This window comes from Coturnix japonica, chromosome 10 (assembly GCF_054131305.1).
Source record: "Coturnix japonica strain WE chromosome 10, WE-NBRP24, whole genome shotgun sequence".
Lineage (NCBI taxonomy): Eukaryota > Metazoa > Chordata > Aves > Galliformes > Phasianidae > Coturnix > Coturnix japonica.
In genome coordinates this window covers 28932198-28954754 of record NC_140672.1, presented here as the reverse complement: position 1 = coordinate 28954754, position 22557 = coordinate 28932198, and the positions used below count along the sequence as shown (strand labels likewise).

The window sequence follows — 22557 nt, the reverse complement described above, 5'->3', positions numbered from 1 at the left end:
TCCTATGTTTTCACAGTGTTATTTCAAAAAATATCTCCACTAAGAAAGCTAAAAATCAAATGTGAGTTGAAACTTTTTTAGTTTCATATGATGTTAATGAAGAATCTGGGCAAAACAACAAACTCTGAACCCAGATTGCAAAGTCTGTACAACCAAAGGAAACAAGGGGGGGTACCTACTGGGGGTGATGGCTGACAGGCAAACCGAGAAGAACGTGAACCCCAAGTACTTCAGCCAATAGGAAAAGGGGGAAGGGCTCACTACTGTTGGGGTATAATGATAAAATAGAGGCTGTGTCCCTCGGTACTTTGAGACATTCCACAGGGGAATGCCCCAGTGAATTCAAAATGAGAGAGCTGAAGATTCGCCTCTGTCTCTTTTTGGGATGATTGAATAAGCCTGCTGGAGCAGAAATTTTCCAAACAACTGGTTCAATGGTTCACCCACAGGTCTTAGGAGAATGGGAGGAAACTGGGGAGAGGCTTATGCATTTCTTTCTGCCTTTCTCTTGCCTGTGACACAGAGGTAGTACTGCAGCATGCAGAAAGGCTGCTCTGCTGAAGAGTGCTGAGCACACTGCCAGCTGCAAAAAATGTCATAGTGTGAGATTTCAACAAGAAAAAACAAATTAGTTCTCCTCACCCTATCTTGGAATTTTGAGGTGTCTGTGGGACTATTTTCTAAGGGCTGGAGGGCTGGAGGTTTGTGTTCTCTTCTCTCCTTTTGCTTTTTAAAAGATAGCTAAATTTCCTGTGGGATTATGTGGCTTAAAAAGCCGTAAGAGAGGGAAGTCTGAATCCTCGGGAGCAGTCATTGCCCTGCACAATGCAGAATGTGCAGGCAGGTGGGTAGGAAGGCTGTTAGTGTACAAAGATTTGTCTTCGTGCATTTTCATCCTGTGAGGACTGTTCAAAAGCTGCTCTTGTTTAAGGCAATTGCAGAGATTATCATTGATGAAGAGTGATTTAACAGTTCCTAGGTGCCATACATTCACTGTGCTGGCAATCCGGGCTCTCCAACAGCCTCCCCAAGGGCGGGCCTACAGCTGGTAAGGACATGCTTAGAGGCGGCATTTTTTCTGACTACTAACTTGAAAAAGTGGTGAACTACTCCTTGGTGTGAGCAAAGGAGGGACATCAGAGAGTGAGGGTGGCTGCAAGACCCCTCCCAGTGCCACACTGGCCCCTCTGCCCCAACAGCTGTGTGAGGCCTCACCTGTGGCCTTTACCCACCCCTGCCCAGGCCCTGTTTCAGCCCTTCTGAGGTCTGCACCAAAGGATAGCTGCTACAGATCATGCAGGTATGTGTATGTATGCTGTTTTGGTGGGTACCTAGCTCTGTTTAACACAAGTTTGGTTGGCAAAAGATGTCTGGGTGCCTCCTCTCTCCTGCTCCACCATGCAAGACTTGCGCTATGCAGGACACATGGCTGGAACTTGCCTGCTTGATGTGCTAAAGCTAGCCAAGTCTCTGTTGTGTCAGCTTTAAAAGTCAAGAGGAGCTCCACCTGAGGCTTTCTTTTCCTTTCTCTGGCCAAGATATCTCAGCCCTGGAGCTGCCAGCTGGGGTGTGGGTGGTAGCCGGTGTGCAGGACTCCACCAGAGCTCGCTGCTTGCTTTTCCCAATGTTAGCAGGGTGAGCTGAAGAGTTTGAAAGGAAAGAGGATAACTTCCTCAGTTGGAAACTAGGGGTGTTGGTAACTCTGGGAGTCCTTTCTAGCCTTGTATTTCCCATCCCCTTCCCCTGTGGGAAACCTGAAGGAGCAGAAGTAATCTACTTCCCGCTGCTTAGCTGTATTTATTTTCCACTGCCTGCCTCTCTGCCTGCAGCACCACTAATGTTCCCAAAGCACCTGAAGTCATTAATTTCTACCTCTGCCTATGGCAGTGGTATTGCACCCTAGAAGGTTTTTCTTGAAGCCTTCTGGGCTTTGTTGGGTGCGCTCTAGGCATGTGAGAAAATAAATGGGCATAGAAGCAGTATGTGTTAAATCCACAGCGGGTGTCTAGACTGCCAAGGCTTGTATATGTTTTCACTTTTAATAAGTGTACATAGATATATTACTAAGTATCTAGTAGACAAACATACTCTAGATGCTGGAAACTTGCTGCTCCTATGGTCCTCACAGGAGCAGTTTGAACAGCATCATCTTCCCTTTATAAACACTGTAACATTTCTCTAAGAACTTAGATTACTTTTGATGCTCTCCATTTAATTAGGAAAATCTCTGCTTGTTTTACAAGCTTTTCTGGGTCATCCAAAGCCCTGTGTGAGAAAAGATGCTTGGATGTTGCTGGGGTTGTGCGGGTCTCCCTGCTCTGAACTGAGCTATGCATGCATAGACCAAGGTTCAGCATTTTGGTTAAGAGGAAAGGAGCCAGTCAGCTGCTTTTTCAAAGAATGATGAGGTTTAGAGTGATTAAATGTCTACAAGCTTCTAAGGTAACAAGGCTTCAATTCTTCTGTGATTATAAATGGCTGAGAGTCAAAATGGGACTATTTATTTCCATGAGTGACTGCGTAGGAAGTGCCTAGTTCATGCTGTGAATAACTTGTGTTTTTCCTCTTCTTCATTCCCTCGGCTTCTGATGGTCTCTTGCAGACGAACTTAGACACATTTCTATTAGCTGTCCCCAGCTGGTGTCACTGGCATCTCCTAGATCTACACCAGCAGTTTTTTGGCCTCAGTCATTAAAAAATACATGAGTAAAAATACAAGTCACTGGCTCCAAGGTGGACATAGTGAGCTAGGCTGCTTTCCCCAGTATCTAGCCAGTCTGCATCTAATGGTGAGCCTGCAACCAATAAAGTCCTGAGGAAGGCACATAAGATGTAAAGCCTTTCCCCTCTTATTTCCCTTGGACTGTTTTTCCCATCTTTCCTCATGTGTTTTGCTAGCAGAAGCACCTGTTGTTTGTCAGACAGCTACTTAAGACTTAGGCTGGAACAGGCACATGATACAGTCAAAACTTTTGTAATTTGAACTCCTATGTAACTTTCCTACTTACCACAGGGGAGATAAATCCTCTTACCCACCTGTCAGGTAGGCCCAACAGAGCAGCTGGAAAGAAGAAAACAAGCTGTGCATGACCATCCAATCCCTGCTGACCATTGCGGGTGTTGCTGGGAGCATGCTTTGCTTTCTCCTGTGTAGGAGATATTACCTGGAGCTTTACCTCTGGGGTCTTCCTAGGCACTCTGGTGCTGAAAAGTCCATTCTGCTCAGCAAAGTCATCAGAGGTGAAAAAAGCAGTTTGAGCAATTGATAGAGCTTAAAGTTACAGATGAAAAGGGAACTTCTCATCAAAGGCTTCAACTTTTTCTATAATGTTGCTGCCCCCAGGCTTGCTCTGCTGATGACTCTCTGTTGGCCTGTGCTCCTTGGGGTCATAGGAAAACTGCTTTGTCTGTTGAAGATGGGGGTGGAGGAGGAGAAAATAATAAGTTGGTCTTTCTTTTTTCTTATTTTTTTCCTCTCTGGAATTGAAAAACATGCAGTTTTAGAAGACATTATGTCAGTCTGTTCCTGCTACGGAGCAAGATTAGTGTTGTATACAAATGGAGATGTTAGGAGAAAAATGTAATGCAAAACAATGTCTTGTTCCCATGCAAGCTAGAGTGGCTGCATAATAAATACAAGGCATCCAGTCTGTGTTTAACATGCTTTTTTGAAGCCATGAAAAAACCTTCAGTAAAAGTCTCCTAAAAAGCTATGAAATGAAAAAGTAGCAGCTGATTCTTACAAATGTTTCTTCCTGGAGGTTTATGTTTATCTTCAGTATTTTTGTTTAGGATTGTTTGACCCTCACACAGCCCTGTGCAGAGGGCATATATAAAGTCAGAACAGCTCCATTTTGAAACATGTGGGGTGGCTTCTGAGCTCACTGGCTCTGCTGTAACTAACACTGCAGCACCTCTCTATCTCTCTCTTAAAACTGAGACATCAAAAATGTTTTCTCCAGCCTCCTCCTCCTGGCCACACTTCACCAACATGTACCTTGCAGAAGATGAGGGATAGCAATCCATGAACTTTACGGCTTCAGTGCTGGGGTTGTTCCTGGGCCAGCTGCTCCTCTGGGTCCTGCTGATGGTCAAGGTATGCATCTCTGGAAAAAGCTGGCTTCTGAAGCAAGAGGTATAGCATTGAGACCTATTTGAGATCAGTTCAAGTGCACTGATGAGCTGCAAAGCAATAAGGCATCCAGTAGGAACACGTAAGGTGGTATTTCAGCACTTGCCAAGGAAGGGCATTTATCTGCTATTAAGTCAGCACCCATCAGGATAACAACTAATTGAAACCAAAGGGACCGCTCACAGCGTAATATACCAGGCAACGTGAATAATGATAATACTATTTGGCCCTCAGTTAGTCATCTACAGTTTCCTTCTAGAGCTAGAGAGCTCTGGCTGTATCTCCTGCTGCTGCACGTGGGCTCTGTGTGGATTAATTTGTGCCTCTGAAGAGGGGTGACTGCTGCTCATGTCTGCAGGTGTTTGGCCCAATCTTACCCCTTCCATTTAAGAACTGAAAAATCAGTTATTTTTTTCTTCCTCCTTTACCACAAACTATCTGGGGTCTCTCAAGTGTCTCAAATAAATCTTTCTGATTTCTCTTTGTGCCTGCTAAATTATGGCATCTTTACTGCAGGATAACAAGCCTGGCTGCCTCCCAGCTGGTTTCTTTGCTGGTTGTCCAGCTGTTAGCCTGACCAGAAAGGTGACATGGATGTCTGTCACAACGCAGGGTTTGCCTTTTCTTTCACATTACTTATGTTGCTGTAAGTATACTTGATGAGGTTCAAACACATGAAGTCTGTGGGAATGAAAATTCCTTGTTATTGCCCATTAACATCTATGCAGGGAGACTGGTACTCAACAGTACCAGTGGATGGGGATTTTTTTTCTTACTGCTGGGCTTGTTTCTTTTTGTAATATATCTTCCTGGAAACTGATTTTGGTTCTCCCGTTGCTGTCTGTGAACTTTAACAAGTAGACAGACTACTGTGATGGCTGCTGCTGCTGAACAATATTGGATGAGCAGACAGGGTTAGTGCTAAGTTTTGGAACACACTCAGCATGTGCCCCTTGAAGTCTGGATTCTTTCCTGGGACTTGAGGTCCTTCTGTGGACTGCTGCTGTGGCATTGCCTCTGCTCATTAGATTTGATACTTCTGTAAGTATAGAAAGGTGGCTTACTGTTAATAAGCTTCTCTGTTAATCTCAAGCGTGTCCCCTTACTGTGTAAAAGCTCCTTGCAAACATAGACTCCGAATCTCATCTTGGCTGTGCTTCTTCGTTTCTGTTTGTGCCATGCATTGCAGTAACGTATCATTTTCTGAATCCTGCCAGGAAGAATGTCTGCTATTCTTCATAGTCTTCTTTATAAGATGGCTTCTGTAGTGTTAGTCCTTGCCTGCTCTGGGAAACAAATACTTTGCTGACAGTGTTTTTCACTGATACATCTTGCTGTACTATTTTTGAAAGCTGGTCTCGTCTTTGCACTTGGGCAATTCTCCCTTTAGAAAATGTGACAATGAAACCCATGTGGCACCTTTTGTTTTCGCCCTAGCTGCTGATGAGTCATTGGTAGGAGACGCTCTCAATGAATTTTAAGTTTGCACAGCACCAAATGAAAGTACTTATTTGGACACTTCCAGTCGATGTTGTGCTCAAGCACAATAGCAGCAATTAACTTGAATGTGATTATTGTGATTTCTGGTTTTGATCCCACCAAAGATGTCCTCAAACACATCCTGCACTGTGAGCTACCAGATCTGAGGGTGGGAGGGCAAAGCACAAGGATGTGTATTTTGGCCACTTCTGAAAACAGAAGCATCTGGATGTAGATTCTGTCTAAAGGTCTCACCCTGCAAAAATGTCAGCCATCATAGTACCAGATTAGATCTTCACTTAGCTCCAGTATGTTTATCAAACTGCAAGGTTTTGCTTCCCCCATTCCCCTGCTTCTGCAGTCTAAAGCTGCTGAGGAGTTTCATAAGAATATGTAGCTGTAGTTCCTGTAAATGGGTGAGAAAAATGAACTGCCAACAGTCGTATACTTTATCAATTAGCAGACTGGAGCTGGAAAAAAGAATTATGCCCACTTGTCCTCAACAGTTTCCTGTTTACTGGATTTATTGAGCCCATTCAACTTGACTGAAACATACATCTGGATATGCAGGACTGCTGCTTAATATGTGTGAAGCGGGGGATTTAAAAATCAATCATATTGAGGAGCAACTATTTTCAATCCTTCACTCTTTCACATTTCTGCCTTTTCATTGTGTTCTCCAAGCTGTGAAAGCTTTTAATTTCAGTGTGTTTGACTGACACCCCAGAGGATGTGACTCATGAGTTAAGGGATGGACAGGAAGTGTTCAGTGGTTTCTCAGTAGGGATACATCTGTCCTGAGGCAGTTCTCCTTTTTAAGTGGCAGGGGGCTTTAGTGGGAAGAAAGGAGGTTTTGACTAGGAATTATAAAGGGTATCTAGTAGAGGCTTCTAAGAAAAATGCTCACATAAATTCTTTTAATTCTGTGCTAATAGGGACTTGTCAGTGAGCATCCAAAGGTAAAGTTTGGCCAAGTTTGATCAGCACAGAGAGCAGAAAAGGATGTGGCAGCCCAGAGTGCCTTCTTTCCCCAAGTTTCCCTGGTTGGAAGAGCCACTTCTCTGGTCTTGACAAGAGGTCTAGAAAGAAAAAGATTCTGCCTACACTAGAAATAAAGCTATGCAATATGCCTACGTTCTGACACAGAGCTCCATGGGCAGTTTTCTGTGGGCAATTTCTTATTCTTTCCTTGCTTCCTTATGCTGTTCTCTTTGTCATGGTGTCAAGATGTCCTGTGGATTTTATGACTTGAATTAGCTCATGCTAAGTAATTTACCTGAATGTTAACTATATAATAACACAGGGGAGGTTCAGGTTGGATATCAGGAAAAGGCTTCAGCCATGGGGAGGCTGGGCACTGGAACAGGCTCCCCAGGTCAGTGGTCATGGTTCCAGACTGCCAGAGTCTTAAAAAGGTCTATTGGTCAGTTTAATCCTACAGCCTAAGCTGACTAGAACAAGATATGTTGCAACTATAATGAGTCTATTTATTTCAGTGTATTCTTATTTATTTATCTTTCTGTTCCATGGGTTCAAACTCAGCTATAGCCCTAATCTATTTTATATATGGTTTTCCCTGGCTTCAAAGTTTTGGTTCAGACCCCTAGGAAAGTGCAGAGAGTTTCTCCAGACAGAAATCCGTTCAGCTTTCTGATGTGTCATGGAAAGACTTTTTTTGGGTGCTCATATGTGGAGCCAGTGAAGCGTTTTGAAGCATCCCTCACCTGCAGACCACTCTTCTGACTGCTTTGTGAGGGAGACGCTGGGTAAGGGATCTGTGAAAAGTAAAGCAGCTTGAAGCTTTTCTTGTGATCTTGCCAAGCGGGATAAATGGCTTCCCCATTTAAACAGGTCAGCCTCTAGGAGGTTTCTTTTCCAATTGGCTGCTGTGTTAGGGCACTCTGGGAAGACATTCTGTGATGTCTCGGAAAAGTTCAGAAAATGCATATAATGTTTCTCAGTCTTAAATTCTTTCATTACCATTGAAGGAACTTCTGGGATTTTGCTTTTTTATTAAAGAAGACTACAGGTGTGTAGGAATCAAACCATAAGCTTATGAACTTGAAGCAAATGAACGCATTTCCTCCAGTTTCCTATGGCTCTAATCTCAATAGGCTTTGATAATATAAGAACAGGGAAAGGACAGCTTGTGGTGATGGACAGTTTAATCTCACCTGCCTGCTGTGAAATACACTGGTCGATCTAGAGAACTGCAAAGTATAAATTGCCTTTTTAATACTGATAAACAATAAAGGGGTAAACAAAAACTTAAGGAAATATTACATCCTAATTGTAGTTATCTGCTGGGATCAACAAATCTGGTTCATCCCACAGCTTCTGCTGTTTATTGAGTCTCTCAGCCCCACAGTAATTATTTCCTTAGCCCTTAGTTTGTTTGTGCTGTAACAATGGCTTGAGGATGAGAAATTCTGTCCATGTTTATTATGCAACCAAAGCAGCTGACCAGCTAAGTATCTGTCTGATTTTTTTTTATCAAGGAGTTTGTTAGCAAACTTATAATCTAAATTATGCCCTGATGTAATGTAAAGAAAGGGAGGTGATGGATAATCCTCTACCCCTCTCCATCCCATTCCTTACAAGTCAATAAGCTGCATTCCGTGCTACTTCAGGCTGTTTGCATGGAAAAGAGGTAAAGAGGGAATAGACTGAAATTATGTAACTTGTTTAATCGTAGAATTATAGGGCTGGCAGCAATGCTTCAAGTCTCCCTCACACCCAGCCTTTACTTGTGCCCTCAGAAGAAGCAGGATCCTTTCAGAAACTCCGAGCTGAGTCTCGCCTCTCTATCACAAGGCAGAGATGGATCTTACCAGATTTTCAGGCTGATCTGATGAAAGAGAGATGGAAAAATGCTACATCCTGTCAGTTTACAATCAGGCAGCCTCCAGGTGCCACAGCTTGGGAGTACAAACACCATGAAGAGCATCTGTTTGAGAAGATCTAACACAGGGAAAGAGAATGAAATTGAGACTGGGAAGAATATCAGAGCAATGTTTCACATCAGTGAGGACTACTGAGTATGACTGGGAAAACAGCAGAAATGATCTTAAGAGTGGGGTGATAACTATGAACCAACCCATGCACACTGCCCTGTAAAGGAGGAGGAGCTTGTTATCTGCCTGGTGGGGAAACTGTACATCAATTGGTTGTTTGCAGTCTAATGAAGGATCCAAGTGTGCTGCCCAAAGGTGGACATTTTCACTGATTTATGCCAGAGGAAGACTCCTGGTAGCACTTCAGCTCAGTCTGATTTCAGTGTGTTGCACTCATGTCTTATTCTAGTGAATTAGGCCAGAGTGGAGTCCTTTGTTAACGTAGGGTGGTCAATTGTATTTTGCCTGTAAAGCTTTATTTTTTATGCCTTTTTCTCCTTTTGCTTCAGGATCCCAAGTCCCGAAGCATTTAGAAGAGCAGGCTCAGTTACAAGCACTGTAAGGGCGGTGGAGATGTGTGGCTGCTTACAACTGTCATGGACAGATGTCATGGGAGCTCAGCATTTTGAACAAGAGACAGGCAGAGCTGTGCTGTCATGTCTAAGGAATATGATCCCCGTAAGAGGAATGATATCTGCTATCCTGTAGGGCATCATGTTGATGGGTGATGTTAGCCTCTGAACTGCTTTTCATGACACTTGAGTGGGTCACTGGTAGCTCCCCAAAGAATTAACTGCTGTGGTGAGGTGGGAAAAGATGTCTGACCTTGGATAGCTGGCCTTTGTGCCTCAAGCACAGCAGCTGGTGCCCTCCCTCTGCAATTGTTTTGTGGGAGTCTGGGAGGGCAGGCAGGCAGGCATGGAGACATCCCTTTCACAGAGCAGAAAGGGGCTTGTCTGGCTGTGCTTGTATGCTTGAAACGTGGAATGAACTTAAATATCCCCTTTAACTTTCTTAGAAGAAATCCCATTTGCATGTTACACCATTATTAGCAGAGACAATGGGACAAACACTGGTATCCTGTTAATTATGGGCATGCTAATGATATATACTTCTGCAGTCAAATAGCTCTGTAATTCTATTTCCTGTCTTAATTTTGTGCTTTGCTGTTTGAAATGTTAATGAAGCCAGAATTCTCAAAGGTCATCCTCTGAATATATCGGCTTTTTTATTTTTTATTTTTTTATTTTTAATTTTGTTTCAGAACAATTTAAATGAGGTTTTGTTCTTAATGTTGCTAACAATGTTAACTTTTCTGTTTAATTAATGAAGGTGTAGGAATATGCCTTGGCCCTGGTCAGCGAGCTAAATGAGAACAGCTCTGTGTTCTTCTCTAAACCATTCCCTGCCATTTTCTGCCCTGATATGTTTCCTGTTGCCCTGTTTCCCCCAGCAGCCCCTGCCTCTTTCTCTTCAAAGATGACATGGAAGAATAGTTAAAGGAAAAAAGAAAAAGAAAAAACAAGAACAAAAAAAACCCAACAGAAAAGTGCAAATTTAGCAGAACTGAGCATTGCATTTTCCACGAGGCCATTTATCATCCTCAGAAAGTTTAGGTTCTTCACAAATAATAAAGCAAAGAACTGGTAATTGCAGTTTTCGGCTAATTGGCAGAACTGTGTCATGCAAAAAGGAGAATTTCTACACTGCCTTTGCTGACGATACTTGAAGGTTGTTTTAAACTTTCTACTAAATTAAGTGATTGTCCCTTGTCCGGGTTCAATGTTAATCCAACAGGTGGGGTTTTCATTTGTTTTTAATACTCTTAGATGACGTGGAAGTGGCAAGTGTAAGAGGTTGTTTCCACCAACTCGATTTGTGTGATAAAGCTCTCCAGGTCTGTTGTATGCACCTTCATATTGTAAGCTAGGTTCTGCTTTCTTTTTCACTGGAAAGCAAATGGAAGCTCTGGGTTATTTGGTGCTTTTGTACATGACCATACAGCTTTTTGGTGCCTTAAATACCTCTCATGCAGCCAAAGCTTCTCAGTGGTTAGAAAATGCGGGAGCCGTTTGTCTGGCTTTTTTCAGTCTGAACTGCTGACAGTTTCCAGCTTTAGGAAGCTCTCACCTGGCTCCCAGTGTTTAAGTCTCTGATACAGTGGGGCTGAAAAGGAACTGGCCAGGGGGAGGATATGCAGGTATTTGTTTCTAATGAATTAATCGAAACTGGATCAGAAGGGAGTGGTGGAATTTTTAGCTAGCTAATCTATCAGCTGTACTTGCATGTACCTACAAATCTGTGCATGAGAGGCAAGCCAAGAGCTTCTGCAGTAAACTTGCTATTTTCCACATATTTAGATAGCGTGATCATCCTGCATGTGGAGGGCAAATGTGTGAGTGGAATTTTACCTGCTTCTAATATAATCAACAGAGAGTTTGCTTACTTCTCTCATACAACGTGAAGGTGACTTTGGTCTACCTCTTACATTTCTCACTTTACAACTGAGATTGTCAGTGTCTTTTAGCTTCACTGCCTAGGGCTGGATAGTTCCTCAAATATTATTTTACAGCAAGTGTTTCCACCTACAGCGCTGAATTTGCATGCAAGAGCACTTCAAGGGCAGCTTCCCAGCCTACAGACCCTGCTGTTCAGGTAGATAGAGGACAGTTAATCAAGTGTCTGAATGGAGTTCAGCAAGCTTTGCACAGGTATTCCTGGTGTGTCTCAGTGTCAAAATGGGGCAGTATTTACCCTGTGGTGAACAACCCTGGATGCAGATATAACAGCTGCTTGGGGAGGAGTCTGTGGCATTTGTAGCTCAAGAACACCCACTAGCTTAAAACCAGGGTTGTGGCCACATAAACTTCTAATCTAACACAACTGGAGAGACTATAAGCCTCTTAAACCAGCTTTTCCTGGTTTGTGGACATCACTTGTCCATCAGCCATGGTAGTAGAACTGCCCCAAAACTGGGGAGGAGAACCATGCTACTGGTTAATGTCTCCTGCAACACTGCTGTTCTGGGGGGTGAGGCAGTTCGATTATCTGAATGCTTACTACACTGATATTGCCAACTTTTCTTTTTTTCCTCCACTATTATAGATCTAATCATAAAGTCCAGCTTGTACCCAAAGCACTAGCACATCCATCAAGACGCATTATGTTCTCTAGGGCTTTTTATTTTTATTTATTTTTTTTAAATAAAGACTGTATATTTGGCATTATATAAGAAATCAGTTTTGAGAGAAGATTGATGTTTTCAGCAGATTTTGGTATTTTATGATATTTACAAAGCCCAGAGAAGTGCAGAGGGAGAAAAATATGACTAACTTTTCTTGAGTACTCCAAATAGTTAAATTGAAGTGAAGCTCTTTGTTGTTCCCCAGCAAAACAAAAACAAAAGTCTCTTTTGTTTTGTGTGGTAATTATGGATTTTCATGAGCACTCCCTGGTAATCAGGTTTAATGACACCAAACCCAAATCACATTATAGTCATTTTCCAAGGCTGTGTTGGAGACATGCCACATTAACCCAAAAGAACAAAGCTTTCGACGACAAGAAGAGTAAAAAGACAAAGGGAAGCAGCAAAGAAGTAAGATTTTTCTTACCTGTGACTGTACCCTTTGCACAATGTGATGCTGCACTAGAGGAATAAGCACTGATAAAAATATTGGAGAAATAATGTTGTCCTTGGATATCTTGGGAATCTAAGGGATAAACTTGTGTAAGGATTTACTCTTAATTTTATCTTCTTTACTATCATGTCTATTTGATTAAGCTAATAAAAAAACCGTGCTGCAGGTTGCATTATGTTATTTTAATATGCTCTTTTTCTTCTTGCTTGCTAAGCCTGACTTAGCTCAGTTGTCGAGTGCCAAGGGTTATGGGTTAGACTGTTCTGTGAGCTCATGAGCTGCAGAAAAAGGTTGGGGCTTGGTGGGTTGGAGGAACTTTCTATAGGAAACTAATGGGGGAATCTCATGTCTGCTGTGATGAGTAATGCTTTAGCAGATGCGCATGAAATGATGGAAATAGATCAACTGTACCACCACATTGAGCACTGAAAATAATTTTGGAAAGCCTGTCTATCCAGGCTATCCAAATAAAAACTTGATAGGAATTTCATTGCTGAGCTGAGGAGGGGATGTGGTCAAGAAGTAGGTAACTTAAAATTCATACAGGGAGCATGCTTTAACATAAATGCATGTTTTGAGTTCTGGTAAGATATGAAGTGTGCACACTGGCACACTTGTATCCATTTTTCTATTATGTCATATGCACTTATTAGTGAAAACCTCCATGTAATTTTTAATATGTGCTGAGTGAGTAAGATAACTCTCAGTGTGAATTTTCCTGCACTATAACTTTTGCTTTCTGGCTTCCACAAAGCACCGTAAGGACTTCATCTGTAATTAGTGAGTTGTTCGCATTGCTGTAAAGTGGTAACCTGCTGTAGCTATTGTTTTCTTGGCTGTACACAACTTTCAAAAATATGGTCTAGGATGTCATTATTCTTTTCTTTGTGGTTCAGAAAAGGAATCCATTTTCTTTGATAAAAGACCCATTGATCTTTGTGATCTATAAATCATTCTTTCAAAAGAAGCCCTTTGAAATATCAATTCAAGGTATTCTCACAGAATATAACTTTATAGCTTTTTCTAGTGATGGAAGATAATCCTTGCGCCTATCAAAAAGGAAAATCCATACTATTTTTCATTGAATTTTGTGACTTTAGTTGAAGCTTTCTGAAGGCCCAACATTACCATCTCTAGCCTTGTATACCATATGAAGTCAAAGCCTTTGTGTCAAAACAGCATTTCCTTACCTCCAGCAGAGCCTGAGATAATTGAATTAAAAACAGGACTGTACGAAACAGCACTCCTTGCAGCACTGCAAAGGCTTAGCACCTTTCATGAGGAACACTTGTGCTGTGTGTGATTTCTTCCTATTTCTATTTTTATTTTATTTTATTTTATTTTATTTTATTTTATTTTATTTTATTTTATTTTATTTTATTTTATTTTATTTTATTTTATTTTATTGTCTTTTAAGGAACTGGTTTTCCATTACTGTAAACTGCTTTAGGAGCCCTGATAAACTCTCTCCATAGGATGCGTTTCTTAGATGCCAGCTTGAAAGTGTCTTACATCCAGTGGAAGTACCTGATCTTGCATAAACCTGTCCTGGACAAATCTGCCTCTACCAAGGCTACAGGCCAGGGTCTGCTAAGACTGTCGTATTTGGTGAAACAACTGGAGGGGAGGTGGTGAGTGAGTGGTGTCATCATGCTCTCACACCAGCTGTCAGTCCTGTAGCTATCAAGTTTTTTGGCATAAGGGTGCATTCATGTTTCTCCTTATGCAATAAAGGACTGAGACTTTTCTTTGTATAATCTGAAAACCATGGCCACATCTTCAAGGAAAGCACAATGTACGATAACAATGCTGGCTCTATTGCTAGTGGAGGCTAGAGAGCGGGCCTGGGGTGGCTGCCTTTCAGTGCTATAAGTAATGAGCAGTCCTTAAGTGAACAGTTTAGAATTCCTCAGAGACGTTCAGAAACCTGCTGCACAAACCAAGGAATAAACGCAATGCAGCTCTTTTACATAAATAATCCTTTCTGCTTCTAATCTTCTGATTTATTCCCGTGGTGGCATATTGTTTGCGGTGTTTATCTCAAGGGACTGCTATTGATCTCTATTGAAGTGCTGAGGAAATGTATTTATCTGCATGAACCTGTGTCACTGTAGAGGCGCTCTGTGTCTGAGTGTACAGTTCTCCTCTTCGTGGTGATCACGCCTTATCTTTATTTCTCTTTTCCCTCCTCAGTTTATCTTTTGGGTGGCTGGTGCAGAGCAGTGGAATGCTTGGTGTGGTTTGTGAAACTGATTTAGGAAGTCAGCAGTGCTTCTAGTCCAGATCTTACCTCTTCAGTCTGTGACCTGACTGTGGATATAATGTGATTTGGTTTGGTTTTTTTTTAATAACTTTCTCACAGAGACATCTATACTTCAAGCATGTTCAGTGAAATTGGGGCACTCAGTAGAGGAGGGGAGAAGATGGTAGTGAGGAAATACTACCCAAACTGCATCCTTATTGAAGCTAAATAGGGTATTCCCAAAGGTTGAGAAAAGGACCAAGATCTGAAAGTAGCTGGAGTGCCATGCAGAAGGGGGAGGATTTTGTAGCAAATGTGTCCCTCTGTCTGTATTCTCCTCTGAGAATGTGAGGTCTGAAGGATTCTTCAAAGAGCAGAGCCTTCATCACAGGGTTGTCTCGTCTAAAACTGCAGAATAGAGTGAGAAACCTCTTAGGTCTGGTCCTCAAATGAGAAGATTAAAGAGAAAACCACACTTCTATTTTTGTTCATTTGTCCTTCAACATTAGAAACAAGGCAAATGTTAGATTTCTGTTAATTTTTTTTTTCCTGTTATTTTTTTTTTTAACCTGGCTTGTATTATAGGAAATGTCAAGGTAACTGACCAAAGCTTTGGTATCATTCCTATGGGTTTTCCTGCCCCTTGAAAAAAGCAACTGAGCAGTTTTTGTGAGACCTAACATCCTGAAGATCCAGATCCAGAGCAATCAGATATGTCTTTGCCCCATTGCACAGGCTGTCACAGCAGCTGGCTTCAGGGCCTTAGGCAAAAAAATCTCCTTGGTCTTCAGCAGGATGCTGTGGAAGGAGTCTGAACTCAGATGAGTTCCTTAAAATCACCCGTAGAGTTCTCCTTCACATTTCTGTAAGGAGTTCAGATGCCATTTCACTGTCTTCCTTGGGATAAGTCAGCTTTGCTGTGGAAATCAGTGAGGCAGGCCATATCCTTGCTAGTTGTTCTGCAGAACCAACCTGCTTGTTCCTGTTGGCTGGGTGAATGGGATTTTGGAAAGATGCTTAATATCTTTGAAGTATTTTTCTGGTTAAATATTGTTAATCGTCAGAACTATTCAGTTCTTAAGGTAATTTGTGGGTTTCTTTTTTTCTTTCTTTTTTATTTTTTATTTTCTTTAAATCCATTAAAGGCATGAAATGGAAAAAATTCTTTGGTTCAAGATTATTCAATGTAATTAGAACAGTGTCACTCATCTTAGTAAAATCCTCTATAAAAGTGTTTTTTTTTCCCCCGCTCTCGTTAAAACTTAAATCCATGATACATAGGAAAAGATACAAGTTATTGTTCATTTACTCTGTACCTCGCCATATAATATATTCCTAGAAATAGGAGGCTCTTGGTTTTAGTTTTATAAGTTGAATGCAGCTACTGCTACTATAGGTTGCTGCATGTATGGGAGGCCTGGAAGTGCTTTCTGCTGGTATCGGATTAACTACCTCTGTAATGTATGAAATCCTCATGTAAAGGATGGCTGTGCAAGAAGTGTGGCTGGGATGTGAAATATGGATTCACTGGACACCATTAGGCAAGGCAAGCTGCAACGTTATTATCTGCTTGTAGATTGTCTTTAATACCGGAATACATGTTGAGCATCCTTCTGGCCATCAACCAGATGCTGATTGTGACTTGTTGATTTCTCGATTCCAGCTTCAGCCATGACATTCCAGGCTATGAGGAATAAGTTACTCTTACTACCAGTGCTCGGGATGATAAAGAAACTGTTATTGTTTTTCTTCTTCTCTGCTTTTGTCTTTAATTTGATTGCATAAAACCTTATTTTTCATTTTCTATTTTGTTCCTGTAGATCTCATGGTTCAGTGGAAAAGAAATCATGGGATGCTGCTTCCTTCTGCAAGCTCATCACTTTAAATTTTGATCATTCGAGTTAGTATTATTTCAAGGACTGTTCATTAATTAGGATTTGGATTGCCAAATGTGACATTGTGCCTTGTGTAATCATGTATCAACATATCAATGACTGTGCTGTTCAGCAAACTCTAATAGCCATTTTGGGCAGATAAAAATTACAATAGAAATTAAAAGCAGATTTAAGTAGTTTTATGCTTATGCTTTATGCTTATGGCTGCATATATCTAAATTTTCCAAGTGTTTCATTTGATTATTCTGGACTCATCTATTATTATTGAAAGATTTTTCCCCCCTTTTCTATGCTTCTCATGACTTTTTTTTTTTTTTTTAAGTATCACCATTTGTTCCTCTCTCTGTGTGATGAAGAGACCTCCTCCTAGTTTTCTTCACAAAAGTTTGGCTTGCTCTCCACTTGAATCCTAGGAATGAATTTCATTTGTAGCCTGAAGATCCATAATCATTCTTTGTCTACATAGCTCACACCCTGTCAGAGGCTGCTGTTTCTTACAAATTGCTGAATACCTGCAGTGTTTTGCCTTCTTTCTGTTTGTAATGATTGTGTAACAGCTTCCACCATTCCCTAAGTGCTATTACTGTAGTCTGTTCTCAGTTTGCTGTGCTCAGTCTTGCACTTCAGCAAGCCTTTGATATTTCCAGTTGTCCCATGTGAAGTCTCCAACAGGCCTGATTTTACCTACCAAATACCCATTTTCCTTGGCTTTGTGAGTTACCACTCATCTGACAGTCTCTTAGATGGAACTCTATCCCTGTTCCTTAGTGAGGTTGGTGCACCTGGCTGGATTGCCAAAGAAGTTTAAAATGAAACTGTTATTTGGAGACATTTCTCCCGCTGTGCCATAAACTGAGGTTTCCCGTGAGCCCATGAGAGGTTATTAACAACAGGCAGTCATGGAAAAGTCTGTTTCGCAGGACACAAATAAGTTCTATGAAATATAGTCCAGTACATTATTATTACTGTGGAGCAAAGGAATCAGGTTTTATTTGTATGATCTGGAAGCTTTGGTTTTTGGCTGGATAGAATGCCTGGAAGATACTGGCAGAAGCTAAATACCAGTAATAAACACTCTTCTTTAGTGCTTCGAGCTTGTATTATATTTTTCTGTATGTTTGTCGGTTTGATATGATTGTCATAACTCAAATCCATTTGTTCTTAGGTGTTTAGGAACTGCTGTGAGCAGCTACAAGTATCATCCATTTATTTGCTCTCCTACAGGAAGATGTGTAAGAATACGAAGTTGCCTGAAAGAGACCTTTCCTGAAGTACTGATTTTGGTTCTCACTCTACAATGTGACAAAGCCACCTTCCTAAGACCTTCATCTACAGGTAATATAACATCAGCTGAGTCCATGGTGCTGCTGTTAGATGCAGCCAAATTGAAAATGTATCATAACTAACAATGCACATTGTACATCAGCATACTGAATACATGCATATGACACAGTCTGTAGCTTGGGATCTCTGGATTCCACAGGTTGGAGTATTGGGCACCATCACAGGTTGTTTACTCACCTGTATGTAATGTATGCTCACTATTTAGCAAATATGATAAATCTGGTATCAAGTTCAATGATATGGTTGGTTGAGGGAATCAGGCTCAAAGAAGAAGAAATGGTATCAAAACCAGCTGTATTCTGAAGTGCTTTTGGGGTCCTACAGTTGATAGTTTCTGAAGTGCCCAAGCAGCAGGTTGTTTTTGTTTACTTTAAAGCTTGTTGCCTTCTGATTATTTTCTTTATCTGGTCACTTTTTCTTAAAGGGAAATAATCTGAGTACCAGGTTTACCCACTGTATTTGTTTGTGCGTAGCTTCTTTGCCTTGTTCATGTTTTTGCTTGAGGGGAATGTTGTCTTTGGACTGACTAGGTACTTAGATATTTCTCCTATGTTAGATGAAATATTGTATCCTTTACAGGGTGGGGAGTGCTACCATTTAAGACGATGGAATCAGTCTGTTCCAAAACTGTTTTATATGCATTAGGATCAAGTTAAAGAAGTTTTTTTTTCTGTTGCTATGACCAAACTGTTTCGGTAGCTCTGGACCATTTGCATCCTCATCTTTGTATATTGTCATTCTGAAGTCAGTGTTTTCTACTGCAACACTGGAGCTTTTACAGATTTTGTATTGAGAAACTCTTCCTCAGTCTGGGAACGTATTTCTTGTACAGTCCAAATTATATTCACAAATAACTTGCCTTTGTGCGAGCCCCTACCATCTCCGTGCCTCAGCATGCACCGTACTTTTACAGGATGAATACATTAAAATGCTTAGGCATTCACGGCTGACATTTGTTCTGTTTAATTGAAATAATTTCATCACCTTCTAAACTAAGCTTTTATGACACATCAAAACTTTGGAACATTCTCTTTTCAATTATTTATAAGCCTTACAATATATTTCTAAATTTCTAGTTTAGTTGTCTCAAATCATGTTTTTATGTTTTCTCATAACAGCCTGCTCTTCATCTTAAGAATGCTGTCTAACCTCTAGCTTTCTAGAAAATGTGTCTCCTATGAGCTGTAGGATGAACACACAACACAATCCACTCCATTAAAATGCACACACCATAACAATGCTAAGCTTTTGATGCAAGAGTGCTTTCAAGAAACCCGTGTTTCTTTGTGCTATAACATGTCCATTGCTGAAAGTGGTCTAGTACCTAGAGCTGCCTAAATGAAGATTGTGTTGTAGCTCGACTATATTACAATGACAGTAAATGAAGGACATATTTTGTATTCACTTACCGTGTTTTTTTTTCCAATTTACTGAAATCATGGAAGTATTTATGGTTAGGTTACCTTAACTGAATGGTATATAAGCCCACTATATGGTGGTACATCTATTCTAAGAGTCTGTAATTGAATAAAGTAGGAAAACAGGGTAAGAGTTTATTGACAGAAGAGTGGTTCTGTGTTCACAGACTTCTGCACCATCTTGTCTTATTAACTGAAATGTTGTTTCCCTAGCATATAGCTGTTCTATGGTTGTCTTAATCATTTTGCTCTGTAGCCTCTAACAGCACCCTCAATGTGCTATTAGCAGCAGGGTCGTTCTGTAAATGAATAAGACAAAATATCTGTTTTTTTTCCTTTTTCCGGTGAAATTTCTCTGCCTACACAAGTTCTGTGTCCCTGGGAGCTGCAAGGAGTCAATCTTTGGTTCAGGTTGGGAGGAGTTTTATTTCTTTTTTTTTCTTCCTCCTTTTTAAATGTAGTTCAGCCAGCCACTTGGAAGGTGAAGATGAGATAGCACTGAGGTTGTCTGCAGACTCAAGTCACGAGGACTTGTAGGCTTCTCTCTCTGCTCACAATATAGTGTTGCAGCGGGCACTTCTTGGGATCCATGATGGTGTATATTTGATTCTAGTTTCAGTGCTTTTCTCTTGGTTTCTGAAGCTGTGTTCTTGCTAAGCAGGAAGGTGTTTTTGTAGTGTTAGAATTAGCAATCAGTGTTGGAACTAATACCTTTGCTGTGAGCTGGGCAAGAGCGCTTCAGAAATAGCGCATGGTTGTCATTAAATGCAGTGAAATGCGGCAGGGTCTTCTAAAAAAATTAACTTCCAGGATTTCCTGTGGAGCTGACTATTTTCTTGATCTTCATGTAAGTGCTCAGAATTAGTGCTCATAAAAAGATTTTAGTACTAATCCTCCTGTAGGTTCCTTTGAAATACAGTGTTAACTTTTTTTTTCTTTACTCCCGTAAAAGTTCTTAATGTGCCTCCTACGCTTCTTTCAGTGAACACACAGCCTCTGATTTATTAATGCACAACGTGTCCCAGAAATCAGTTTAACTGATTCCCATCCATCATTCAGCACCATTTCTTCTATTATGTTGCAGAGCAGGTGTCTTTGAAGCCCTATTTTGTATACACTGGGTGATAGTTCCATCTAACTTTTCTGAAAAAGAGATAGAACTCACCAGTTTTATTATTTATGATTGAAGGGTGCATTAGTAAGAGCAGAGCCAGAAACCTACTTTCCATAAAAATGTTGAATACTGTTTTTCAGAAGCTGCCTTTCATTTACGGTTCTTAAGTTTTAGGAAATAAATTTAATGATCAAGAAAGGACTGACAGCACCAGTTCAAACAATGTTTAAGGCCAGGTCTGTGTACAAAAGCAAGGTCTGCAATCATACATTGTGCATTACGAATTAATCTAAACTGGAAATGTTATTTCTTGAAGGCCTGGAGCAAAGATGATATTTATTCCAGGCAAGTACCTTCTGTTCTGCCATGTTGTGTCTGTCCATTGCTCTTAGCTGCCTGTCATCTCTGCTGAATGCAAAATACATTGATTGTCACTTCTGCCCTCTGACATTATTGAAGCCTAAATAGAAGGATGTAGAGCTAGTATTTGTTATGCTACATCAGCCATAACATACTTCCTGTACCAAAACAGTCTCGTAGTCTCTGATGTTCAAAAGTAAGCAATGTCAGGGAAACAAAGACAAGCCCATCACTTGGGGACTTGTTTTATTAGCCTCCTCTAGCTAAATACTCCCTGACCTACATCTGGAGCTTGTCTGCAATTAGGAAATAACTATGTCTGCTGTGTTGAGCAAATCAGGAGAGAAGCTCTCAAAACAAGTGAGCAGTGGGTTATGCCTAAGCTGGGGATATTTAAGGCAGAATCCTGAAGTTCACATTCAGGCACGGAAAGTGAGTGACGTGGTAACTTTCTGGTGCGCAATCCTACACCCTGGTCAGAAAGGTGACTGAAAGCAGCCCTCTGTGGGTTTGCTGATGGAAAAGCTGAGTTACCAGACTTTGATCCATAATCAGCACCATTATTCACTGAGACGGTTGGGATGGCCCATGTTAGAGTCAGGCAGTCTCTAATCTTTAAGTAGGAAGTTTGCAAAGCCTTGGATCAGTTACATTCTGAGTAGGAATAAGCTCTGTTTTTTTGTGGGGATTGAATATCAGTAAGACTCCACCAGCAGGGCTCCCCTTTGCTCCCACAGTGAGGTGGTGTCCACAGCTCTGTACCTTTTCCCACATTTCATGGTGTCAGTGTGGAGTTTTTAACAATCAGCAGCACTTAAGTTAGCTAAGAGGCAGGCAGTGTGTTGGCACTGCCAAGAATGTCAGCAAGCAGTTTGTGGCCACCCCACATAATTGACACATCAGTGCGTTATTCAGAGTTTGCTCCGTACAAACTGTTAAACAATGAGTTAGGATTGCCAGCAAGGATAGTCAGTTTGGGAGTATGAAAATGTGTGCATCAGCATCTCTAAAATAAGAGAAGAAGAAGCAGCTTTGAGTCTGGGAAAGATTTACAGGTAGGCAGCACCCACTTGCTTTAATTAAGACTGAAAGAGAAGAGCTGAAGGTGACCTGTAGGGGTATAAATGAAGCTGGTGTGTGTAGTAGCAGAATAGGGATTAAAAGACCTGAGGAAGGGAACTGACTATCAGTGTTTGCTAGTGAGGAAGAGGAACCTGCAGCTTTTGGATGAGTACAGAGCTCTTCACTATTCAGTAAGAACCCAAACAGATTGAATGCAGTTTCCTCCTTTCTGGCTAAACAAAGACTGATGGAATATTACAATAAACTTCAGCCTTTTACTGCTTTAGTCAGTATAAAATTATAGAGAACAGGTCAGCCCTGTGAGTGCAGAGGAAATAGGTCAGGGGTAAAGCATATGAACAATAGCATCTCCATTTTCATAAGATATATTATTCCTGTTTTGAGGCAGATTCTGGTCTTTGTGAAGTGCCAGAGGGCATGTGTTGTGAACTCTGGAACAGGTAGATGAATGGTGGCTGAATTTAACTAATATAAGGAAGCCTTCATTAACTAATGAACTGAATAAGTACAAAGAGAAACTGAGCTTGAATAACTCAGCTTCTCCTCTGAAAAGAAGAACAATGGCATGGAAATCAAATAACATACTCCTTACGTGGGAATAAATTTCTGGCCAATCAGTCCTTGATTTGTTTTCCAGGTTGTACCCGTGCTGGCAAGCTTCATTTCTCATGAGTTGCTGGTAGTTGCTGGCTCTGGGATTCGTGGGTGGTTTATGGCAGAAGGTGAGTCCCAGTCTTGGCATTTGAGCTCTGTGTTCCACATGCAATGTAGTTGTCAGCATTTGGGCTCATGACCTTATTCTGACTGACATATCCTGTCCTATGCCCTGGAAAACCCATATGTGCACAATCCACTGTCAAACAGAGTTCATAGAGAGGACACGTTATTCATATAAACCTTGTTTTGAAATCTTTGGTCTTTGCCCTTTACCTGTTTATCTGTAAGTTTATTTACAAGA

The 22557-nt window shown here is 41.1% G+C and overlaps 1 long non-coding RNA gene across 1 annotated transcript; it reads left to right on the top strand.

Moving 5' to 3' along the window:
- The first annotated feature begins 618 nt into the window (after positions 1–618).
- LOC146759602 (uncharacterized) lies at positions 619–22554 on the top strand. The gene is made up of 3 exons (XR_014932490.1): positions 619–1300; positions 17505–17615; positions 22237–22554. It is a non-coding gene; the product is annotated as an uncharacterized LOC146759602 (long non-coding RNA).
- The last annotated feature ends 3 nt before the right edge of the window (positions 22555–22557 follow it).